At 51.1% G+C, this 25821-nt stretch overlaps 1 long non-coding RNA gene across 2 annotated transcripts in view; it reads right to left on the bottom strand.

Moving 5' to 3' along the window:
* Nucleotides 1-755: 755 nt before the first annotated feature.
* Nucleotides 756-25821, bottom strand: part of LOC146767451 (uncharacterized) — a 36547-nt gene continuing 11481 nt past the window's right edge. The window contains exons 1-2 of one of the 2 annotated variants that reach the window (XR_014955871.1): nucleotides 10819-18370; nucleotides 756-9906 (exon numbers count right to left, since the gene is read on the bottom strand). This is a non-coding gene — a long non-coding RNA (uncharacterized LOC146767451). Of the gene's footprint in view, nucleotides 9907-10818; nucleotides 18371-25821 lie in introns of those variants that run through there. The other variant, XR_014955870.1, reaches the window with a different exon arrangement.

The following is a 25821-nucleotide window of genomic DNA, read 5'->3' on the forward strand; positions in this document are numbered from 1 at the left end:
CTCTTCCAACCCTGATGATTCTGAGGGATGAAGGGCTCCTGGACTCACCCTCTGGAAGAAATATGGAATCAACCTCTTGCTGGAGGAGGAAACATCTGAGGAGAAGCTGCAAGACCACCCTGAGCTGCTCCAACATCTTCACCTCCTCAGCACTGCTGCTGAACAGGAGAGAAACCCTGAAATCCCAATTCAAATCCCAATTCCAGGAGATTTGCCTTCACCCAGATTAATCCCAGCTCCCAAAAACAAGAAGTCACCGCCCAGATGGGCTGAGGGGCTCCTGGCCAAGCCAGGAAGGCTGGGAATTGTATCCCCATCCCAGGGAGGGAAGGAACACGGAGCTCACATGAGGGGAACACATCACCCCCGCTCTCCAGCCCACCGAGGAGCAGGATTTGTTGCCAGCCATTTCCCAGGATTTCTTCTGCTCCCTCCACTCCCCGTGGCAGAGCAGAAACCAATTAATGCTGAACCATGTGGAGAAAATTCTCTCCCAGGTTCTGCTTTGATGGGGAACCTCTGAACGGAGGGACTAGACCAAGGTGGCTCCAGCTCCCTCGCCTCCCCTCGGAAGGACAGGGTGGAAGGGAATTATTAATTCCACCTCCTACTGTTCCCAGCACTTCAGGAGGTTATTGCCATCAAGAGAGCACAAGGGTTTGGATTTGCTTCCAAAAAATCTTCGGCTGTCAGATTCCTCAGAAAGATGTGTGAGGAAGAAAAACTTTCCAGAAAAGCGAGGGAAACATTTTGAGTGCAGAGACAGAATGTATTTATTTTTCAATTAAAAAGCCCTAAAACAGTGACAAAGCCACAAGGGTCAGAATAAAGTGTTCCTCCACTAAAGAGAACAATGTTTCCTGTTTGATGTCTCTGAAGTCAGGACTGCATCTTCCCAGGCAATCCTTTGCAAGGATTTTTTTTTTAATCAGTCATTGAAATCACAGGCAGAAGCCACAACTCACTGTTTGCATGTACTGGGACTGGGAAAGCAAAATTCCAAAGCCGCATGTGTCAGCATTAATTCATGTCACAGATCAAAAAGGAAGAGTACTAAGTGCAGCAGTGACAGTTCCACTGGTTTTGTGGAGCTCAAAGGAAAACAAGAGAGGCATTTTCAGGATCAGAGGAGGTTGATTTCCCCCATACTGGTTATTCCCCTCTCTTTAAAGTATTTCCCTCCAGCAGCAGAGAGATTCATGGATTTATTCTTTGGAGTCCAGCTGCTCCTCATCCCATCAGCCAAAGGAACCTGATGGCCACACAGCCTTAAAAACCTGGCAGAGCTAAAGCTTTATCCAAAAATCCCAGAATCCTGGAATGGTTTGGGTGGGAAGGACCTCAAATCCCACCCAGTGCCATGGCAGGGACACCTCCCACTGCCCCAGGCTGCTCCAGCCCCAGTGTCCAGCCTGGCCTTGGGCACTGCCAGGGATCCAGGGGCAGCCACAGCTGCTCTGGCAATTCCAGCCCAGCCCCTCCCAGCCAGGAATTCCCAATTCCCAATAATTTGTGCCCAGCTGGGGCCATGGGGCCAATCTCCATCATGGAGAGGCTCCCATGCCACAGCCCCAAGGAAGCAGCAGGGAGGAGGGAGCCCTTCCCCTCTCCCAAAACACAGAGCAGAGATTTATTCCCAAGGCTTTTGAAGGCCCATGGAAGGCAGAGGAGCCCAAACCTGTGGATACAGCTCTGCCCAGACACCTCCCACCCTCAGCACCAGCTCTGGAGGCTGCTCTGGCCTCCAGTGGGATTTCATGAGCATTCCCAGAGCTCTCAGGAGTGCAAAGCAGCCACTGCTGGTGGAACAAACCAAGCCACATCACGGAATTTCCTGCAGATGGGAAGTGCAGCCAAAAATGCCAGGAGGAACTGGGCAGGGCAGATGTGCTGCCCCAAGGAGGGATGGCACAAAAAGGGGGAGCAAATTAACTTCCCCCACAGATATCCCCTAATAAAATAAATAAATTGGTGCTGGAGAGGGTCATTTCACTGCCGTTTGGTTTATGGAAATAAATGTTGTGGCTCTGTTGGTGTTTGGAATGGTGTGAACATCAGGGCCTGCTGCAGGAGCCACTGTGGTGCTCAAGCACTGGAATCCCACACTTTCATCCACCAGCACCAACAGTCTGGGCTATCAAATGCTTTTGGGGTATTGAATTAAATGATCTGAAGCTGCTGAAGAGCAGTTGAAAAGTTATTCAGGGTTTGGAAACATTTCTGGACACCAAAAAGCAGGTAAGGACGCTGAGCACAACAGCTGAGCTCCTGTGCCCCTCCCAGAAATTCCTGGACAAAGGAGAAACCACCTGTGGCTTCCATTTTAACCCATGGAAAAAGCTGCCAACTCTGTGTGAGGAATTACAGCCACAAGGGTTTGAGTAGTGTGGGAGTTAACACAGGGTGGAAAACTAGAACAGGACAGTTCTGCTGTAATAAGTAGTAACACAGGACTCCTTTCTTCTTTTTATCCCAATATATTTGCCTGGCAGAGGAATGCCAAGAGAAGGAAGGCAGAGTTTACCAAGAGTTATCCTCTGTTTAAGGTTTTGGATTTAAGTAAAGTCATCTCAGACAGCACCAGAAAAGTATCTCCTCCAGCAGTGCAGGTAATTTTCTCAAGAAGCTCCCAATATCCAAAAGTATAAATTATTCTGTTTTTATGGAGTTCTAGAAGGGTTTGGGGTGAAAGGGGCCTTAGAGCCCATCCAGCTCCAAACCCTGCCCTGGGGTTTATTTGGGGAAGCTCAAGGAAAGATCTTTCAGAGTTTCCTCTCATCCAGCTCTAATTAGAATGTGAATTTTACCTCACCCAGTTAAATGAAATGTTTGTGCCACGCGGAGAGGAGCTGTGAGATGGAAATGCTCCCATTTCTCTTTCCCACTCTCATTAATTTCTGCCAATTCGGAACTTTAGGATATCCCAGGCTGCCTTTCAAGTGCGGGCTCAAACCAAGCCAACACGATCCTCAGGTTCCAGAAGCTGCTGAGGACAGACAGATTCCACGGAGAGAACACCCGGAATCTCTTCCCAGCCTGAGGAAGAGCCTGTGACTGACAGCAAAGCACAGTCAGCAGAGGCAGAAGCCCCCGTGCATCGTGATTCCGAGCTCCTTTGTTGATCCATCTGCTGCCAATCATTCCCAGCTCCGCGGGCTCCTTCTTCCCCAGGATTGCTGCCGGGCTCTTCCTCGCCAGGCCTTTCAGGAATCCTTCACAGGAATCCATCAGGAACCTCTCCAGCACCTCCCACCCTGGAAATCGTGGGGCTGAAAGGGGGAATCAAAGCCTGTTTTGACCTTCAGGAGAAGAGTCTGGAATGCAGCTGGTCCAGTCCTGGGGTCCAGCCCTCAGGAATATGGGAATCTGTGGCAAAAATGAATATTCCACCAGATTTAATCCACGTATGAAGCTAAATCTGCCCCACCTGACGGGTCCTGGCCTCAGTGGCACATCTGTGGCTTTGCTGAGCTCTGAGGTCATTTTGTCTGGGAGGAGCAAAGGGAGAATTCCCAGCACTGGGAATTCACCTGCTCCCTCCTGCCCTGACAAGCAGGGGCCATCGGAGGCTGGATGAATTCCCCAGAAGGGACCTCAAATCCCACCCAGTGCCACCTCTGCCATGGCAGGGACACCTCCCACTGCCCCAGGCTGCTCCAACCTGGCCTTGGGCATTGCCAGGGATCCAGGGCCTGCCCACCCTGCCAGGGAAGGATGAACTCCAGAGGAACAGAACAAGGACAATTCAGAGCTGATGGAACCACTTGTACAACCCCAGAAACCAACAGCAACGTGTGCTTTGGAAATCCACTCGGATTTCCTTCCCTGAGCGAGGCAATCACAGAGTCCCAGAATGGCCTGAGTTGGAGGGACCCCCAGGGATCAGCCCAACCCTGTCCCTGCTCAGATGTCCCAAAAATCCCACCCTGGGCATCCCTGGAGCGCTGTCCAAACCCTCCTGGAGCTCTGGCAGCCTCGGGGCCGTGCCCATGCCCTGAGGAGCTGTTCCAGAGCTGATTCCACCCTCTGGGGGAAGAACCTTTCCCTGATCTCCCATCTCCTCATGCATCCACATTTTCTCCTCGGTCCAGCTGCCAGAACAAAGCTTTTTGTGCCACTCAGGAACCGGGAACACCCTGAGCTCCACCTGCAGACAGCTCCAGCTCCGTGTGGCGCCCGTGGGTGGCTCCAGGGATGTCCCTGCCCGAGGGGGTGTCCATCAGGCTCATCCCTCTGTCCCAGCTAAGCTGGAGGGGTGAATCCAATCCTGGCAGGACGTTTTACACGAGTGACAGAGGTTTTTAATCCTCACTGATTTGTTATGGCACGGGGAAGCATCAGAACAGCTTCCGTGGAGAAGGGGATTATTTCCCAAATCTCTGCTGCCCTTCATTTCAATCTTCTCCTGGAGGAAAAAAAAAAACCCAAAAAAATCCCCAAAAAAACCATCCAGCAAAATCGCTCAGGCTTTTTCCTTAAAGGAACCCTTCAGCTCTGGCAGTTTCTCCCCAAATCCCTCTCCAGGCTGCTGCTGTTGACTCGCCCTCCCTGCCTGGCGGGGCAGGAAGGCGACAGGGACCTGGCAGAGCCAGGAAGAGCAGCTGGAAAAAGGGAGCAGGCACTGGATCCCAGCCTGGCCAGAGCCCTGCTGCAAGGCCTGGCCATCCCCCGTGCCTCAGTTTCCCCAGGTGGAACAGGCAGATGAGCTCAGAGCACCTGGGGATGATTCCTGACCCCCAGGAAGGAGATTCCTCCTCTTATCCCAGGTACATTCTTCCTCATCCCTTGTCCTGAGCAGCTGCTGATCCCGGGAAGTGTCCAAGGCCACCCTGGGATTGTGGAAGCTGCCCATGGAACACAAGGCTGGTGTTTCTGAGGGAATCATCCTTTAATATTTAAGCCAAAATAAATATTAAGCCAATACATTCCATATATTTTAATAGATTATTGAATATATTTTAATATATTCAATGTATAATATTTTTATATTATAAATATATATATATTCTCTAATATATAATACCTTATGTAATCTCTATATTGTTATATATTTTATTTATAATATTGTTATTTGTATTTTTATTTTATATAAGATATTAAGTATATTTTATATCATCTATCGATAATATCTATTAATATATTTTCATATACAACACTATATTTAATATACTGAGCCAAAAATTTTAAGCCAATTTTAATTAACCTTATCAATTGCCACTTAAAATAATAATCTGAGGAAGCAAAGCTGATTTTAATGGCAAGTCCTGAAGTCTCCTCAGAGCTCTCCAGCAGTATTTACCTGATTAGAAGAATATTGGTAATGATTATGGTAACAAAATCAATTTGTGGTAATTACATACCTTCCACTGCTCTCGGAATTAAAGTTTTATATTATATTTTCTTCTAAATCAAGCCATTGATCCTGCCATGAATTAGAATTGTACCAGCTCGGAAAACAGCCAGACTAATTGAATAGTTAACCAAGCGCTCAATAAACTTCACACCTCAGTGTCCCGCCCTAAAGTGCTTAATTAGATGCTGCTTTGCAAAGGAGCTGTAATTGAGGCCGCCTGCTCTCCCTTTTTATTTAACTTTACCTTCCCAGCACCTGGCCAAACCAAGGAAGGGCTGGGCAGATTTCTTTGCGTTTTTCACAATGCGGAGCCGATGGCAGCAGCTTGGAGATTCTGAAATATTATTTGTAAGTGTTTATCAATCAGCTTTAGTGCAGGGCAATTCTGCACACGGCGGGATCAGGGAGACCCGGCTCAGCAAAGCTCCGGCTGCTCAGCCGGCTGAAGCTGCTCCGGGAGCTCTGCTGAATCCCGGCTCCCACATTGGCACCCTCGGGAATTTCATCCACAGAACCCCAGGATGGTTTTGGGTGGAAGGGACCTTAAATCCCATCCATCCCAGCCCTGCCATGGCAGGGACACCTTCCCCTGTGCTCCCAGCCCCAATTTCCAGCCTGGCACTGCCAGGGATCCAGGGGCAGCCACAGACACCAACCAGGCTCTTCCCATCCCGGGCAGGATCCCAATTTCCTTATCCCAGGGCTGGGATCCCTGTCAGGGGATGCTCCTGTGATTTGCTAAAATATGAATATCGATCTAATATCGACATCCAACTGAGACGGACAAAAACTCTGGAACAGTTTAAAGTTAGAAAGTGTGTGTTTATTGATACGGCCGGGCAGTACCTGGGATAATTCCCTAATGCACACTGCAAAAATCACAGGAATTACAAAGCCCTTTTATTTACAGAATGCACAAAATATGAATGCATATTCATGTCCCTGTCACTTCCTCTGCTCTGTATGCTAATTGGCAAAAAGGCCATTAAGCATGTGTTGTTCTGTTCCCTGAAATGAGCTGAGAACTGGATTTGGGACTCTTTGGGCTTGAGGGGTTTCTTCTGATCATGCTGAGAACTGGAGAAATGCTGGATTGGGGCTCTTTGGGCCCAAGGGGTTTCTTCTGATCGCACAGAGAACTGGAGAAATGCTGGATTTGGGCTCTTTGGCCTCAAGGGATTTCTTCTGATCCCACAGAGAGCAAGAGAAGTCCCCACCTGTGGCAGGGACGAGGTGGGATTTGAGGTCCTTTCCAGCCCAGAGCAGTCTGGGATCCCACAACGGAGGCAAACAATGCTGGGGATGGATGGGCTGCCCCTGGCCCAGGCTCCCCAGGGCAGCTGCAGCCAGATGTGAGGCTCTCCCAGGCCAGGCTGTCCCCAGCATCTCCTCCTTTTTCCCCTTCCCAAGGCAGCCCCAGCAGAACAGAGCACCCTGAGGACACCGTGCCCATCTAAAACAAAAAAACCAGCTCGGAAGGGACCCTAAACCCCACCCCAGCCGCTCCCGGACTGACACACCAGCACAGCACGGGGATGATTCCCAGGGAAAGCTTCCAGCAGTCAGGACCTGCAACCACTTAAAACTTTTCCTTGGCAAAAGCAAGGGAGCTGCCAGCGTTAGGCACGAGGTGTTAAACAGCATTAACCAGCCATTATCCCCTTCCCCGCTGCTCAGCTCGCTCCTGTCTGGAATTCCATTGTGCTTTTCTCCCAGCTCCATTAAATGCTGCAGGAATCGCTGTCTGTGAGACGATGGAAAATACCAGGCTGCCGAGGGCAGAGGCAAAAGGAACCCAGATGATATTTAACTCACTTACAAAAGTGTCATTTCAGCTGCTAAGGCCATTAATTGGAAGCCATGATATGCTCATCATTTTAATTTTGGGTTCATTTAAGCTACGTGCACATAAAAGCAGCAATTCCCAGCTTTTCTTTCCTGCTCTCACACAAATCCGTGGCAGTGCTGAGAGGAGAAGGGAGCAGACACTCCTCAGCTTCGCTGCAATTTGGCAGGGTGATAATTAAACTCAATCTCGTGGCATTAGGTGACACAGGATAAATCCTGAGAGCAGAATTTCTTTTAAAGAAAATAATTGTAAAAGCCTGAAATGGGTTTTGTCAGTGCAACAGCCACTTTGTGCTGATCCCTCAGATGGCACTGCCAGGGATCCAGGGGCAGCCACAGCTTCTCTGGGAACCTGTGCCAGGGCCTCACCTCCCTCCCAGCCAGGAATTCCTTCCCGATATCCATTTAAACCTCTGTCTGTTAATTTGAAGCCATTCCCTGTGTGCTGTCCCTCCATCCCTTGGCCCCAGTCCCTCTCCAGCTCCCCTGGAGCCCCTTTAGATCCTGCTCTGAGCTCTCCCTGGAGCCTTCCCTTCTCCGGGTGAGCATTCCCAGCTCTCCCAGCCTTTCCTCCTGAATTCCAGGTCACAGAATCAGCCCGTGACCTCCCAACAATTCAGCTCTGATTCCTTTTGGAGGCATCAATCCCTTCTCAGAGCACAGTGCCAGGAGCTTTTCCGACGTGAATCCTTTGATCACGTTCAGACTTTTCTCCCTGTGTGGATCCTGTTTTAATCAGGTTTGAGATGCAGCCGCTGCCCACCTCAGCTCTTTGGATTCTCCAGGTGTGGAGTTGCGTTATTTGTATGTTTTATTATCCCTGTATTATGTATTGGCCGTGGCAGTGCTGGCAGTGATGATCAGCACAGGGCCTCCTCACAAGGGCAGCATTCCAGGTGATCCACACATGAAGCACCAAAATCCAGGGAGAGCACTCCGTGGCCACTTTCTCATCCTGGAATGTCTCTTTGGGGGCTTTAAAGGCAGAACGAGACACGAGTGTTGTGTGGGGAGGGAGGAGAAGGAGAAACACCTGGATCATATTCCTGGCCAAGAGACAGGCCAGGGGTGAGGAAACCCTCCAAGGTCACCCAGCCCAACCTTGCCCCATCCCCACCTCGTCCCCAGCCCAGAGCTCTGAGTGCCACCTCCAGGAATTCCTGGGGCACCTCCAGGGATGAGAGAGCTCCCAGCTCCATCTTGTCAGGATCCAGGAACGGAGCACAGATGGGAGTGGTTGAAATCATCTCCTCCAAATGCTCAAGGAGAAATGAATCACCAAAATGAATCATTAAATAAATCCCAATAAACAAACTTGTACTGACCCCAAGCTGTTTACACACAATTAATGAGCAATCAGGAAAAAGAGAAAAATAAAAGCAAGCAGAACATCTCTCATTAACTTCAACAGGCCCTACACTGGAGAATGAGTTGGGTATTCCAAATGTAACTGAATCCCAGAATCCCAGGAGCATTCAGGTTGGAAAAGAGCTCCAGGATCAATCTGTGCCCCATGCCCACCTTGTCCCCAGCCCAGAGCTCCGAGTGCCACCTCCAGGAATTCCTGGGACACCTCCAGGGATGGGCACTCCAAACCTCCCTGGGCAGTGCCAATCCCTGAGCCCCCTTTCCATGGGGAAATTCCTGCTGTGCCCACCCTGAGCCTGCCCTGCCCAGCCTGAGGCCGTTCCCTCTGCTCCTGTCCCTGTTCCTGGAGCAGAGCCCGACCCCCCGGCTGTCCCCTCCTGGCAGGAGCTGTGAGAGCCACAAGGTCCCCTGAGCCTCCTTTGCTCCAGGCTCAGCCCCTTCCCAGCTCCTCAGGAACTCTCCAGCCCCTTCCCAGCTCCTCAGGAACTCTCCATTCCCTTCCCAGCTCCCTCAGGAACTCTCCATTCCCTTCCCAGCTCCCTCAGGAACTCTCCATTCCCTTCCCAGCTCCTCAGGAACTCTCCATTCCCTTCCCAGCTCCTCAGGAACTTTCCATTCCCTTCCCAGCTCCTCAGGAACTCTCCATTCCCTTCCCAGCTCCCTCAGGAACTCTCCAGCCCCTTCCCAGCTCCATTCCCTTCCCAGCTCCAGCCCCTCCATATCTTGGTCCTAAGAAATCCTTATTTTTTACAAATATCATCACAGAAACTGAGCCCTCACAGGCAGAAGAGAATCCAAAGGCCACGTGCTGGGTTCCAAAGTGGGAGAGAGTCCCTGGATCATGGATCATGGGTCATGGGCACCTCCCCAGGGTTCATCCAGCCAGCATCAAGCTGTGGGTAAAGAACCTCGGAGATATTTAGGGAAGCAATTCCTCCTGCTCCTAATCCTGCCAACAGCAATTCCAGATAAAAACCACAACCCCAGCAGTTTTTATTGGAATGGATTTCGTGACTGGCAGCACAGAGGGAAAAGAAAAACCCAAACCCCAGCACACTGTGGGAGCAGAGGGATCCGTGCTGGGACTGTGGCTCATGGGGTTTGCAGGAAATAAAGGGAATTATCCCCTCCACAGCTCTCCATTTTGTCCTTCTGGTACAGCACAAGGCTGGAATGGTGTGCAGGGAGAACAGGAAAAGCTGGGTCTGTTCCAGGGAACAATTAAACAAGGAACTCACCTGGTTTGCAGCAGTGCAGCCAACAGAGCTCAGAAGGGCTCCACTGCAGAATTCCTGCTCCCAGGAACGGCTGGCAGCTGTTCCTGCATCCCTAAAATCCTGGAGGTTGCAGAGAATGGGATAGAATCAGACCTTAATGTGCTCACAGCTGAGAATAAAGAAGCCAAAGGAGTGCAAGGCACTGAAAAGCACAAAAAATAAAGGAATTTTACAGGTTTTTTTAAAGGAATTTTACTCAACCTGCTGCGTGGCTTTTGTGTCCAAAATAATTGAACTTTTCTTGCTGTGCTTTTAGATTTTCACATTTCTTAAGTTTTCCTTTTTAATGCCTTGGTTGAAACTTAATCCCTCTGCAGCACTTGCAGCACTGCAGAGCCCAGAGCCAGGATTTGTCACCTCGCTCCCCAAAGCCTTCCCTGTCCCCCTGCACAGCTCCAAAGCTGCCACAGAACCCCAGAATTCCAGCATGGATCAGGCTGGAAGGGACCACAGAGGGTCACTGGTGTCAGTCCCTGCCCAGGGCAGGGTTCTCCCCCCTGTGCCTGGGAATTCCTGGGATCAGCCCCTGCCTGGAGCAGAAGCTGCTCCATCCATTGAGATCCCTGTGCTTGGCTTTATCCCATGGAAATCAGAGGCGTTGCTAAGCGTGGATGTGAAATTAAGTCTGTGTTTGTCTCGTGAGCACACCAACTCCTTGTGGCACCTGGAAGCTGAGTTCATCTGGAGATCTCCAGGGAAGGCACTTCCACTGCAGCCAGCATATGGGAAACATTTCATTACACCAGACACAACATCATCATTAACATCCCAGCCATCAAATGCAAATTCCCTCATGTGTCTGGAAACTGTGTAATTAAAATAGAAACGGGGAACATGAAGAATAAAAAGATGGCATTTAAAAAAAAGCTGTTTTTCTCCCTTTCATTCTGCTGCAATCTGGGCAGCAGCTCCTCGAGCAAAGTCCCTACAGCCAACAGGGTAAAAACACCAACAAGGAGCAGCAAATGTTACCTGTAAGGAGGAATTTCATTTTCCCAGCTCCAGATAGGCAAGAGGATAAATGCCCCATCCAAACTTTACTTGGAAATGGAAGTTTACCCTGGCAAGCACTTGGTTATTTTGGGATAAATTCGTGGTCCCCCAGCACAGGGAGGAGTTGGAGCTGCTGGAGGGATCCAGAGGAGGCACCAGGATGAGCAGAGGGATGGAGCAGCTCTGCTGGGAGAGCTGGGAATGTTCCCCTGGAGAGGAGGAGCTTTGGGGTGAGCTCAGGGTGGCCTGAAGGAGCTGCAGGAAAGAGGGAGAGAGAATTTCCAAGGGATGGAGGGACAGGACCCAGGGAATGGCTCCCAGTGCCAGAGGGCAGGGATGGGTGGGAGATTGGGAATTGGGAATTCCTGGCTTGTGGATTTCTTCTCTCTCAGGGTTCCTGAAGGTCAGGGTGACCCCAAGAGAGATCCAAAAAGAGTCTTTGCTTCCCTAGCCTGAACAGAGTTAAATAAGGAATCTTGGAATGCTTTCAGTTGCCTTTTCAAGGTTGTTTTTTTCTTTTCATCTCTGCATTCTTTCTCTCTGACCTGCATGGTCTGCCTGCTACAAAAGCCATGCCAGTCTGGCCTCGAGTCCTGGGCAGCTCCCACATTTTATACTCAAAACTGCATGTCTATGTTTACAATTTATTACCAATTCCCAACATTCATGTTACACTGTGAATCTCTACCTTAAACCAACAGAAAAGTGTCACCAGCACAGCAAGGCATGGAGGGCGAGGAGAAGGAGAAGAAGGGCAGGACACGCCCAAATCCCTCCATCTTGTACCCCTGAACCCCATTCTAAAAACCCCAAAATTCTACTTTTCCACCCTGTGTTAACTCAACTACCACACTGCTCAAACCCTTGTGGCTGTAATTCCTCACACAGAGTTGGCAGCTTTTTCCATGGGCTAAAATGGAAGCCACAGGTGGTTTTGACTTTGTGCCAGGGTCTGGAGCAGCCAGGGCAGCCAGAGGGATGTGCTGGGCTCTGACACTGGCTGGGCTGGAATTCCCAGAGCAGCTGTGGCTGCCCCTGGATCCCTGGCAGTGCCCAAGGCCAGGCTGGACACTGGGGCTGGAGCAGCTGGGACGGTGGGAGGTGTCCCTGCCATGGCAGGGGTGGCATGGGATCAACTTTGAAGCCTCTTCCCACCCAAACCAGTCTGGGATTGTCTGACAATTTTTGCCTTCTGGAATTCCCGAGGCAGGGAAGGAGCAGCTCCCACCTGTGCTGGAGCTCCTGGCCAGGTGTGTCCCCGTTTAAAGCCCAGGCAGACCCAGCTGGGGCTGGCACAGGCCCTGCACTCACTGCAGGCCTCTCTTTAAAAATCAATTGAGATATAAATTCCATTTCAGTGCTGCTCCTCTTGATTGCTGCTTGCAGAAAACCATAAATAATTAATTGCATTAGAGAAATGTCACTCAAGCCCAGTTTTGCCTCACCTGATGTGAAAAATGACCACTTGAAAGACAAAAAAATCATCAGGCTCTTCATCTTTATCCTGCCCTCCTGTCTGTTCCCCTGCTTTACAAAAGCCCCGTGTCTCCATGTAACCAAGCAATTATGTCTGAAGCCATCCTCAGGCATGGTGATTTATCCACGGGAGGAGGATTTATCCCAGCCTGACCCTGCAGAGGAGGAGGAGGAGGTCACAGAGTCTCTTAGGAGTGATGTCAGGTCCCTGAAGACCCACAGAACTTTTGCCAAGACTCACCCAACTCCCAGAACAACTTCAGGACCGTTTTTGAAGGGCACAGAAATGCTTCGAGCATCGAGAAAGCACCAAGATGTGGAGTGATCACAGGAGCTTTGGTTAAATACAATCCCATCTCCAGTGGTTCCCTGGGATCATTCCTGGAGCAGCAGTGATGGCATCAAGTGGAGCTGCTTCCAGCCCTTCTCAGCAGGAGGACACAAGGGTAAAGATCTTCCAGGAATTGAGAGGAAATTCCTATTTTTAGGAATTTCCAACAGCTTTGGTGTGTCACCCTCCCACCCTGTGGAAGAACACACTGGTGGTGTCTCCTACCCGAGCAAATTCAGTTCTACACCCAAAATTTGCAGACTGAGACTCAGAGAAGCCCAGAGCTAAAAGGAAAAGCTGGAGAGTGCTGTGCTGGGTTCTGCTTTTGTGGCTGTGATGCTCAAAGAGCCCCTTGGAGCAGTCGGAGGAGGTTTCTCAGCTCAGGGATGGACTTGCAGCTGCATTTTTGGGTGGAGGAAGAGCTTGAAAGGGAATAATTCTGATGAGGATGCTGTGCCAAGAGACACCCAAGTACCAGTGATTTGCACTGTCTGTAAACACAGCGTGGGCTGAGGCACAGTTCATTAATTCCCATCACCCCTCCGTGCACGTCCTGCAGGGAATTATTATTGATCAGCCAGGATGAAACCAGCATTAAACTGCAGGAGGAGCTTTATCAGCCTCACAGATGGAAAACCAATACACTGCAGAAAGGCTCTTGGGGCTGGAGACACTTTCAAACGAGGATCTTTATTCAGCTGTCCGTTTTCAAAGCCAGCTGTAAGTTCAGCCCATGGAAAAACCATTCCCTGCTCAGTGCCTGAGGACAGCAGGAGCCAGCAGCAGCTCCCTGGGAGCCACAAGCCTTGAGCCACGGTCAGCTGGGGATGATGCTCCAAGGATCTTCAGCCCAGCCTGGCATCACTTCTGCTGTCTGACCTGATAAATGGGGCTCCTTGCATCTTCCATCTCCACAGAAATTAAACTCTTCAGACTCTCCGCGCTGCCACGAATAAATTACATGTTTGTTTGACTCGGAAATTTCCCTCTGACAAATTCCAAAGGTATAAATAACCCCTGAAGCCTTGCAGGAAGATGAATGGCCCTGTTTTATCCATCATAACTCACCAAGCAAGCAGTGCCCAGGTTTCAATCCCAGCCCACAGGAGTGGGAGAAGCATTGGGTGGATGCTGTCCTAAGCAAGCCAGGCTCAGCTGGGTGCAGGGGGTGCAGCAGGACTCTGAGAGCTCTGGATCCATGAAAAATTCCCAAAGGAAGATCTCCAGGCAGTTCCCCTCATGCCAAAGCTTTGCATCCCAGCTCAAGGGACAGAGCCCCACCATGGGTGGCTCAGCCTGGGGTCAGAGCCAGCCTGGCAAAACCCAATTCCCACCAGGAAGGGCTGAACCACCCCCGTGAGTCTGGGACCCTGGGCTGTGGAACTGTTCCTGCCTCTGGAAACACTCCCAAAGCAGTGACCCAGGTCTCTGCTCCCCTCCAGACAAACAGCAGCTCCCTCCCCAGCTCCAGCCTCCCTTGGCTGTGGAAAAGGAGAAATTCTCTAAAGGATCAGCTGTGGAAAGGACAAATTGATCTATAGGATCAGATGTGGAAAAGGACAATTTGCTCTATAGGATCAGCTGTGGAAAAGGAGAAATTGCTCTGAAGGATCAGCTGTGGAAAGGACAAATTGATCTATAGGATCAGCTGTGGAAAAGGAGAAATTCTCTAAAGAATCAGCTATGGAAAAGGACAATTTGCTCTAAAGGATCAGCTGTGGAAAGGGACAAATTGATCTAAAGGATCAGCTGTGGAAAAGGAGAAATTGCTCTATAGGATCAGATGTGGAAAAGGACAAATTGATCTATAGGATCAGCTGTGGAAAGGAAAATTCTCTAAAGGATCAGCTATGGAAAAGGAGAAATTGATCTATAGGATCAGCTGTGGAAAGGAGAAATTCTCTAAAGGATCAGCATTTTCTTGCCCAAGAAGCACAGCCGGGCACCTACTGCAACGCTCCTGGCTTTTATCCCCATCCTGCATTGTCCTGGTCCATGCGTGTCCTGGTTTAGGGACCAGGAGCTGCAGAACTGAAACCTCAGTAACGTGCAGGAGTCAGGGGCCGGGGGATCTAAGAGTTGTTTCTGGCAAAAAGCAGCGATTCCATCCTCAGTTTCCTTGTCCCGAGTCTCCCAGCAGTCTTTTCTCTCTCTCCCATCCCTGAACAACTTGTGAGCAGCCAAAATCAACCTTTGGCTTCAGTGAGAATAGGTCAGTCTTGCTAACAAAGGCAGGCTCACATTCCAGGGAAAATAAAAGCATTCATATTTCAACTGGCAATAAATTCAATTTCCCTGAAGGACTGATTTTCACCAAGTTATGAGAGCTGACACTTGTGTTATTAGATAACTCTGTTGGCTTTTATTTCTGGGTTTGAGACATCAAGTGGCAAAAGGGGAAATAAAAATTGCAGGAAAGACAAACTGTTCTGAGGACAGAATGGTCCATTAAGCAAAAATTTAAACCAACTCATCTTTGGCTCTCTGTGGCTCGAATGCAATTCTGCTCCTTCCCTTCAGGCTGCTATTAACACTGTTATAATGAGTAACTAAAATCAAACTCCAGTGAATAAATATGCTCAAAGGCATCTTGTTATTCCTGCAATTAGAGACAAACTCCCAGGGTAGAGCTAAAAGCTTTTGGGAAATCACATCCAAGGAAACTCTGCCAGGACTGCAATCCCTGGGCTGCTCCGAGCACGTGCAGCGAATGCTGGGAAGGAGCTGCAACCCCAAACCCAAACCTATTTATTCCTTGTGTGTGCACAGGTGGGAAGTGGTGTATTGTACATGCAGGTGAACCCAATGGGATGAAATGCCGATGTCTGACTCAATTCAGAAGGCTGAATGATTTCTTTATTATAACTATGCTAAAATACATTAATACACTATATAAAAGGAGGATACTCAAACTACACACTGCTTTCTCTAACACAACTCGTGCCCCTCTCCAGAGCCCAGCCCCAGGTGGGTTGGATCGGCCACCAGGCTCAAACAATCCTCACCAGAATCCAACCAAGCACTCACCCCAGGGAAACAATTCTCCACACACATTCCACATGGGAAAAACAAAGAACAGAAATAGAAATTGTTTTATCTTTCATTTCTCTCTGTGCACCTCAATGGAAAATCCTGAGAGGGAGAGAAATGTGCCTGCCACAGTGGTGCTGGCAGGGGAGAGCCCAGTGGCCAGGTCACCTGTGTGTCCTGGGGAAATTCCCATTGGGGGTGTCCAGGGAAGGGAATGGAGCTGGGAAGGGGCTGGAGAGTTCCTGAGGGAGCTGGGAAGGGGCTGGAGAGTTCCTGAGGAGCTGGGAAGGGGCTGGAGAGTTCCTGAGGAGCTGGGAAGGGGCTGGAGAGTTCCTGAGGAGCTGGGAAGGGAATGGAGAGTTCCTGAGGGAGCTGGGAAGGGGCTGGAGAGTTCCTGAGGAGCTGGGAAGGGAATGGAGAGTTCCTGAGGAGCTGGGAAGGGGCTGGAGAGTTCCTGAGGAGCTGGGAAGGGGCTGGAGAGTTCCTGAGGAGCTGGGAAGGGAATGGAGAGTTCCTGAGGAGCTGGGAAGGGAATGGAGAGTTCCTGGGGAGCTGGGAAGGGAATGGAGAGTTCCTGAGGGAGCTGGGAAGGGAATGGAGAGTTCCTGAGGAGCTGGGAAGGGAATGGAGAGTTCCTGAGGGAGCTGGGAAGGGGCTGAGCCTGGAGCAAAGGAGGCTCAGGGGACCTTGTGGCTCTCACAGCTCCTGCCAGGAGGGGACAGCCGGGGGGTCGGGCTCTGCTCCAGGAACAGGGACAGGAGCAGAGGGAACGGCCTCAGGCTGGGAAGGGCAGGCTCAGGGTGGATTTTGGGAAAATTCCCTCCTGGAAAGGTCTGTCCAGCCCTGGCACAGGGAGGTTTGGAGTGTTCATCCCTGGAGGGATTTCAAAGCCCTGTGGATGTGGCACTTTGGGGACAGGGGTCAGGGTGGCCTTGGCAGTGCTGAGGAGCAGCTGGACTCATTCATGGAAAAGCAGGGCTTTTCCCACCCAAACAATTCAGTGATCCTAAGGAGCACAAAGGCTTTTGGACCTGGCCCTGGTGGTGAGGACGGGGCTCTGCCTGGCCCTGAGCTCTCGGGGACCCCCTCCAGGGCTTGGGGTGGGGCTCCCAGTCCCCAGCAGCGCTGTCCTGGTCCCCCTTGGTGCCGAGGGTTTGTGTCAGAGAGCAGAGCTCACTCCGAGTGCTGCAGCCCCTGCCTGCAGGGCCCTGTGCCCAGCGCTGCAGACAACAATTACATCGACTTAGCAGTTATTTATCCCAGCAAAACTCAAAGGGGATTTATCCTTGGAAGAGACATGGTAATAAAAGGGAAAGGATCAGGCAGGCAGGGTTTAAAAACCCCTCATTTCCTCCTGTGACTGCCTAACTGGCTTTTGGAAAGCAGGAGACAGTAAATGTCATTTATTTTGACTTTAATAATGCTTCTGAGGCTCTTTGGCGTGACATTTCCGAGCGAGCCGGGGCAACAGGGATAAAACAAAGCAGAGGTAGGAAGCCAGAACATCCTACTGAGAGAGCAGCTGCCCGTGAGCAGGGACAGCTGAGCGTGCCCCTGCATCTCCCTGGCCCTGGCCCTGCCTGGCTTCTCCCTGAGCAGCCTGGGCGAGGAACAGCACCACAGGCACGGCAGGCACAGCCCACACTGAGCCGGGCTGGTCCCTGAGCAGCTGGGGCAGCCAGGCTGAGAATTCAAAGGGTTTCTGACAGCTGGAAAACAGATGGGGGAAAATCATTTCAGTTTATAGTGGGGAGAGGCAAGGAATGCACAGAGCAGGACCTGCTGCACAAGCACGGGCTGGGGAGGTAGGGGAGGCTAAAAGGGGTTGTGGCTGTCCCTGCATCCCTGGCAGTGCCCAAGGCCAGGCTGGACATTGGGGTTGGAGCATCTGGGACAGTGGGAGGTGTCCCTGCCCATGGCAGGGGTGGATGGGATGGCATCTAAGGTCCTTCCAATCCAAATCCTTCCGGGGTTCTATGATGAAAACTGATGCAAACAGGTCTGGAGGCATCACACCAGACCAGCAGGAAAAGGCACATAGAGAGGAATTGAGCTTCTTCTTCCCACTGAACTTCCACAAGTGGCCGGAGTGATCCACCCCCAGCTGGTAGCAGGACAGGGTTAGAGCAGCTGCCATAAAACCATGGAATGTCCTGGGCTGGAGGGACCCACAGGGATCATCCCAACCCCATCCCTGCCCAGACCCCCCAAAATCCCACCCTGTCCATCCCTGGCAGCGCTGCCCAAAGGCTCCTGGAGCTCCGGCAGCCTCGGGGCTGTGCTCATGCCCTGGGGAGCCTGGGCAGTGCCAGCACCTCTGGGGAAGAGCCTTTCCCTGAAATCCAACCCTAAACATCCCCTGGCACAGCTCCAGTGTTAATGTCATTCTGTGCCATTTATTCCATTAATAAATCAGTGGCTGCTGGATTTAGTGGTTCCTCTGGCCCATGGGGAGGGTGTAACTGGTCCCTGCTTTGCAGCCAGGCTGGGTGTGAGGCTCTTTCAGACGGTGAGGCCTGGCAGGGACTGCTGTGGTGTCAGAGGGGACAGAGCCACCCTGCTGCACTCCCAGGGCAGCACAGGGCGTGTGCCAAGCACAGGTCTCTCCCTCTCGGGATTTTTCATAGAGGAGCACAGAGAGAAATGAAAGAGAAAACAATTTCTATTTCTGTTCTTTGTTTTTCCCATGTGGAATGTGTTTGGAGAATTTTTACCTGGGGTGATTGCTTGGTTGGATTCTGGTGAGGATTGTTTGAGCCTGGTGGCCAATCCAACCCACCTGGGGCTGGGCGCTCAGAGAGGGGCACAGTTGTGTTAGAGAAAGCAGTGTGTAGTTTTAGTATCCTCCTTTTCTATAGTATATTAATGTATTTTAGCATAGTTATAATAAAGAAATCATTCAGCTTTCTGAATTGAGTCAGACATTGGAATTTCTCCCCATTGGATTCGCCTGCATTTACAATACAGGGGAAGAGCCACCCTGCTGCATTCCCAGAGCTGCAGGGGGCACAGCCACCCTGCTGCATTCCCAGAGCTGCACTGGGGGCACGGCCACCCTGCTGCATTCCCAGAGCTGCACTGGGGGCACGGCCACCCTGCTGCATTCCCAGAGCTGCAGGGGGCACAGCCACCCTGCTGCATTCCCAGAGCTGCAGGGGGCACAGCCACCCTGCTGCATTCCCAGAGCTGCACTGGGGGCACAGCCACCCTGCTGCATTCCAGAGCTGCACTGGGGGCACAGCCACCCTGCTGCATTCCAGAGCTGCAGGGGGCACAGCCACCCTGCTGCATTTCCCTGCTGCATTCCAGAGCCGGCCAGGCTGCTCCGGGCTCCCTTCCCAGCGCCCTCCCTCCCTCCTCCCAGCCGGAGTTTGCAGGGAGTCGCTGCGAGGTGCAGCTCTGCTCCCATGGGATGTGACACAGCAGCTGACGCCTTTTGCTTGGGGTAGCTGCGGGGCCACAAATGAAATCCCAGCTGTCAAGCACCCAAATGAGAAATAAATCACTGCTCTGGCCCCCCAGCCCCGGCTGACAGCTCCTCTGCCCCACGGCATCGCGTCCCTCTCCCTTTCCATCCTCTGCCATCGCTCCTGCCTTCAGTCATGTTCAGGGACTGGCCTGGCAAAGCCCAGCCCACCTTAAACTGCTGAGGGCTGGGGGTGATGGGATGGACAGATGGATGGATGGATGGATGGATGGATGATGGATGGATGGATGGATGGATGGATGGATGGATGGATGATGGATGGATGGATAATGGATGGATGGATGGATGGATGGATGGATGTTGGATGGATGGATGGATGGATGGATGATGGATGGATGATGGATGGATGATGGATAGATGGATGGATGGATGGATGGATGGATGGATGGATGGATGGATGGATGATGGATGATGGAGGATGGATGGATGGATGGATGTTGGATGGATGGATGGATGGATGGATGGATGGATGGATGGATGGATGATGGATGGATGGATGGATGGATGGATGGATGGATGATGGATGGATGGATGGATGGATGGATGATGGAATTATGGATGGATGATGGATGGATGGATGGATGATGGATGGATGGATGGATGGATGGATGGATGGATGGATGGATGGATGATGGATGGCTGGATGGATGGCTGGATGGATGATGGATGGATGGATGGATGGATGGATGATGGAATTATGGATGGATGATGGATGGATGGATGGATGGATGATGGATGGATGGATGGATGGATGGATGGATGGATGGATGGATGGATGATGGATGGATGATGGATGGATGGATGGATGGATGGATGGATGATGGATGGATGGATGGATGTTGGATGGCTGGATGGATGGATGGATGGATGGATGGATGGATGATGGATGGATGATGGATGGATGGATGGATGGATGGATGGATGGATGATGGATGGATGATGGATGGATGATGGATGTATGGATGGATGTATGTATGGATGGATGGATGGATGGATGATGGATGATGGATGGATGGATGGATGGATGGATGATGGATGGATGATGGATGGATGGATGGATGTATGGATGGATGGATGGATGGATGGATGGATGGATGGATTGATGGATGGATGGATGGATGGATGGACGGATGGATGGATGGATGATGGATGTTTGATGGATGTTGGATGGATGATGGATGGATGATGGATGGATGGATGGGTGGATGATGGATGGATGATGGATGGATGATGGATGGATGTTTGATGGATTGATGGATGGATGGATGGATGGATGATGGATGGATGGATGATGGATGGATGCTGGATGGATGGATGGATGGATGGATGGATGGATGGATGGATGATGGATGGATGGATGGTGATGTATTTATGGATGGATGGGATCAGGCTGGGGGAGCTTTCCTGTATCAGCTGGAACTGGGCACCACTCCTGCTCCCTGTGGAGGTGGATTTGGATGTGCTGTTCTGGCAGGACTCTGGGGAGGGTGAGCATGGGAGTCATCAGTTCCAGCTGAGCCCCAGCCAGGTGCCCATGGACCCAGGAGTTAATTCCTGCCTGGAATGCCTCCCCACAGATGGGCCCAGGTGCCCCTGGGTGGCTTTAACCATCTCGGTGCCTCGTGGGCTCTATCATAGAATGGAATCCCAGGATTGTTTGGGTGGGAAGGGACCTCAAAGCCCACCCAGTGCCACCCCTGCCACGGCAGGGACACCTCCCACTGTCCCAGGCTGCTCCAGCCCCAGTGTCCAACTGGCCTTGGGCACTGCCAGGGATCCAGGGGCAGCCACTCTGGGCAGCCTTTGCCAGGCGGGATGCAGGTGATCCATGGGATTTCCAGAGTGTCTAAAGATGATTTCTTGATGCAGGTGATTGCTGAAATGAGCAGGGGAGATGCTGTGTTGGACCTGTACTCACAGCAGGAAGAAAACTCATGGATGATGCAGCCTTGGATAAAGTGACCATGGGAAAACGTGGAGTTCAAGACCCTCAGAGGAGAGAGCAACCTAAGCAGTGGAAATAGAACTGTGGGCTCCAGAAGGAAATAATTTTAGCCTTTTCGTGGGCTTAGCTGATGACAAGATGTCCCTGGGGGTGAAGGGGCCCAGGAGAGCTGGGTGATGCCAAGCACAGCTGCTGGGGTGCCATGTCCATCTCCAGGCTCCTTCCACTCCAGGGATGAGGATGTCCCCGCTGCCTCACAGCACTGCCCCACGTTTATTTTCAGTTATCTCACTTTTTCTATGCCTGTCCTGCGGAATGACACCGAACCCAGGCACGGATCTCTCCATAAATCCTGTGGTCAGATCCCCCCTAAATCAAGGCAGGAAGAAGCAGGCTGGTGAGACAGAGTGAAAATTTAACAGAGTAGAAATCCATTTAGATTTAAATGAAATGTGCCACTTTAAGCTTACTAACATAAGTGAAATATACTGTTTAGTCTAGTAATTACAACGCTAGCAAAACTACCCCAGCTAAGGAGAAAGAATGCAAATGTTCACACTAAAAGATAAGAGGAAAGACTCCTCAGACCTTGAAAGAGACAGGGCAGAGTGACCCAAAAGTTCTTTCTGTACTTTCTCAAAAAACTGAATACAAGTGTAACTAGCTGTAAGTGTAACACAATCAGCAGAATGAATATGCATGAACCTATTGTCAAATTCTATGCATATAGAAATTAGGGTAATAAAAAAGGATCGGGAGTTCTCAGGGGTGCACATGTCCATTGAAAAGCAGTGAGTCCCCACATACGTCCATCACTATAAATAAACATACCATTCCCCACAAATCTTTATTAGAATTGCAGAGTTTTAATTTTTCATCCACTAATTTTTTACTGTAACAGAACCCTCTCAGCCTGTACCCACTGAAGGTGGGATCGTGGCTGCCGCTAGCAGCTCTGAGCTGTGTTTTCCATTTCAGACACATCTTCTGAGCAAGAAAAGCAACTCCTTTATATAGATTAATAATGAAACCCATCAAGAGCTCCTGTTTCCAGGTAAATTCTGTTAGGATGTTTGGCAGCATCCAAAAGACCTTCCCACAGACTATTTAGCAAATAGCCTTGTCTATGAGAGCCGAAAGATTTGGCAACGCTTCGTAATTTATGTCCTGCTTTTCTTAAGGGGAGCTAATAAATCACAGAGGGTGTTTTACCTGGGCAGAGGCACAGCGAGGGTGCTCTCTGCTCTGCACCTTCATTATTTGTCTGCAGCTTCAAAGCCCGGAGCTGGCTGAGAGCTCGGAGAGGGACGGATAATGATGCCCCGTAATCAGCGGAGTAATCACGAGATGGCTCCGTTACACTCCTCTCCCTGGAATATTAATGGAGTGGGGACACTGATGTGCAACAGGGCTTTCAAACCCTTCCAAAAGGCTCCTCAGTCCTTTGCTCCTGCTGCCGTGTTCTTTCTAGGGCTGGTGGGAGCAGCGCAGCCTCGCCTCCCTTCCCCACGGAGCCCCGCACGGACAGCTAACAAAGGGGGGCACGGAACAGCAGGGGAGAGAATTCCAACCCAAATCCTGCTCTTAGTCACGGAACATCCTGAGTGGGAAGGTGCCGGAGTCCAGAGCATCCCTCTGGCTGCCCTGGATGAGCCCCTGGCAGAGAGCCCAGGAACCTCGGCAGCAAACAAAAATCACCCGTGGATTCGATTTCAGCCCGTGGGAGAGGCTGCCGACCTCACATGAGGAATTACAGGCAAAAAGGGTTTGAACGATGTAATAAGGAAGTTGACACCGGGTGGAAAAGTAGAATTTTGGGGATTTTTTAGAATGAAATGCAGGGGTCCAAAATGAAGGAATCTGGGCACGCCCTAGCTTCTTTTTCCTTCTTCTTGCCCTCCATGTCTGGGCGTGATGGTGACACTTTTCTATTGGTTTAGGATAGGGACACCTTGTCCAACGTAGGTTTTAGGTATTGGTATGGGAATTGTAAACGTGGTACACGGAATTTTGGGTATATAATGTGGGAGACACCCGGGGCTGGGAGGAGACTGCCGTGGTTCCTGTGCTAGCTGGACCTCAGCAGGTCAGAAAGAAACTATCATAGATAAGGAAAAATAAACAACCTTGAAAACTCAGCTTCACACATTCCAGACCTTTTCTTCAGCATCTGGGCTGGGGAAAAAAGGACTTTCACAGTGCTGGGGTCTTGCCCAGTGACCCCGACAGGAAGGTACCCCCAGGATCATCCAGCCCAGCTCCTGCTGCTGCACAGACACCCCACAATGCCCCCTGTGCATCCCTGGGAGCGTTGTCCAAGCATGACCTCATTCCCTGGCAGCACTTCCAGCCTTATCCAAATGTCTCCATTGTTCAGGTTTTCCCAGGAAGTGTTGAGGTCATCCCTTTCCACGTTCTGCAAAAAAATGTTTTCAATTTCCCCCCTGAGGTAACCACAGAAAAATATAAGTTATTCCTGCAACTTAATTCAAATGGATTTGTCCAAGAGAGGTTCGTTGTGCTGTGTGTGGTTGTTTATCTCAGTTAAACGGAGTAACTCCAATATTAACCAACTTGTGTCTTCCCTGAGGTCGAGGAGGGCTGTGAGCAGGCACCACACACCTGAAGGGACAGTCCCTGACCTCTTTATCTTCCCTGCAGCCACATCTCCTACCTCAGCTAATTTATTCTCCACAGACTGATAAAAAATATGAAAAACAGCAATTCATATCACTGGAGAGGTTTAATGTAGCTGAAAACTCCAAGGGCTGCTTGGCAATTCATCCTTCCAGTGTCTGAAGGGGCCTGCAAAGAACCTGGGGAGGGATTTTGGACAAGAAGTAGAGGGACAGGACAAGGGGGGATGGGTTCAAACTGACAGGGGGGAAATTTAGGTGAGATAAAGGGAAGGAATTGTTTCTGGGAGGGTGGGAGGGGCTGGGCTGGAATTCCCAGAGCAGCTGTGGCTGCCCCTGGATCCCTGGCAGTGCCCAAGGCCAGGTTGGACACTGGGGCTGGAGCAGCCTGGGACAGTGGGAGGTGTCCCTGCCATGGCAGGGGTGACACTGGATGGGATTTAAGGTCCTTCCAACCCAAACTCTTGGATTCTGTGAATTCCAAACCCCACCCCAGAATTTCGGGCATGAGGTGAAGCAGCTGGAGCAGAGCATCCAGCAGAACCTCCCGCACTCAGCTGAAGCATTAATCCCGGTCCCAGGCAGGGTGGACAAGGCTGGGAATTCTGTTCAGAGGGACGAGGCGAGGCAAATCCGAGGAAAGCCTTTGGACCGGGAGCATAGGAGGAGCTGTCCCCTCCTGTCCCAGCGCTGCCCAGGGGCGGGCACAGCCATTCCCAGGGCAGTGCCAGGCCTGGAGGAATAACAGCTGCTGTTCCCGGCTATTCCTGCGGCTGGGAGCAGCGATGAATCCAGGCTGGGCTCGCCACCTGCCGCTCCCGCTGGCCATTACAGGAGGCCGGGATGGGATGCCTGGGATGTCCCGGGACCGCAGCGGGACCGCGTGGGGAAACGCTCCCGAGCCCCGATCCACGCGGGAATGATGCGGGAATGGCCCCGCTCCGGAGCTGCCCTGCCCTCTGCTCCCTTTATCCCAGGGCGAGAAATCAGACATAAAATGAACACCAACGTCTTGGAGGCTGGTCCTCATCTCCAGCAGTAAAACGGCAAAAGGTTTTTCTCTCTCTGCATAAAAGAACTGGTCTCTGAATGTTGAATTAGCACAATGAAACCTTAGATTTTTATGGTAATGATCCACCCTTGGAGTGTGCAACTTGCTTGGTGTGCAGTCACAGAATTCCAGAGAGGTTTGGGTTGGAAGGGACATTAAATGTCAGCTCATCCCACCCCTGGATGGGCAGGGCCACCTCCCACTGTCCCAGGGTGTCCCAGTGTCCAGCCTGGCCTTGGGCACTGCCAGGGATCCAGGGGCAGCCACAGCTGCTCTGGCAATTCCAGCCCAGCCAGGAATTCCCATTTTCCCATCCATCCCTGTTTTCTGAAAAATCTTTATTTAATATATTTTATATGTTCTTTTATGCAGAGAGAGAAAAAAACCTTTTGCTGTTTTACTGCTTGAGATGAGGATCAGCCTCCAAGGAATTGGTGTCCATTTTCTGGACGTGTCTGATTTCTCCCCCTGGGATAAGGGCAGGATCCATTTGGGAAACTTGGGGCTCAGGGATGTGCAGTTGGAAATATTTTTATTATGTTTATGAACACTGAATATTCTTCCTTTATAATTCCTCAACAGGTAAAAATCTGAAGTGTCTCCTTAGAAAAGGAGGTTAAATATATGTAATTTTGGGGAAAATTCGAGCCAGAAATGTGGCAGGTAGGCCAGATAAATCATCACATGATCATCATAGAATGGGCTGGGCTGGGTTAAATCCCACCCAGTGCCACCCCAGCCCTGGCAGGGACACCTCCCACTGTCCCAGTGTCCAACCTGGCCCTGGGCACTGCCAGGGATCCAGGGGCAGCCACAGCTGCTCTGGCAATTCCAGCTCAGCCAGGAATTCCCAATTCCCAATCTCCCACCCATCCCTGCCCTCTGGCAGTGGGAGCCATTCCTGTGTCCGTGGCCTCTCAAAGTCTCCAATGGCCACCTGAAGTCCCGTGTCCCTTCCCCGTGTCCCTGTCCCCAAGCTGTGCTGCCCACAGTGCCACAAACCCCCGAGATCTGCACGGGGACCTC

Source organism: Lonchura striata, chromosome 5 (assembly GCF_050655825.1).
Source record: "Lonchura striata isolate lonStrDom1 chromosome 5, ASM5065582v1, whole genome shotgun sequence".
Taxonomy (NCBI): Eukaryota; Metazoa; Chordata; class Aves; order Passeriformes; family Estrildidae; genus Lonchura; species Lonchura striata.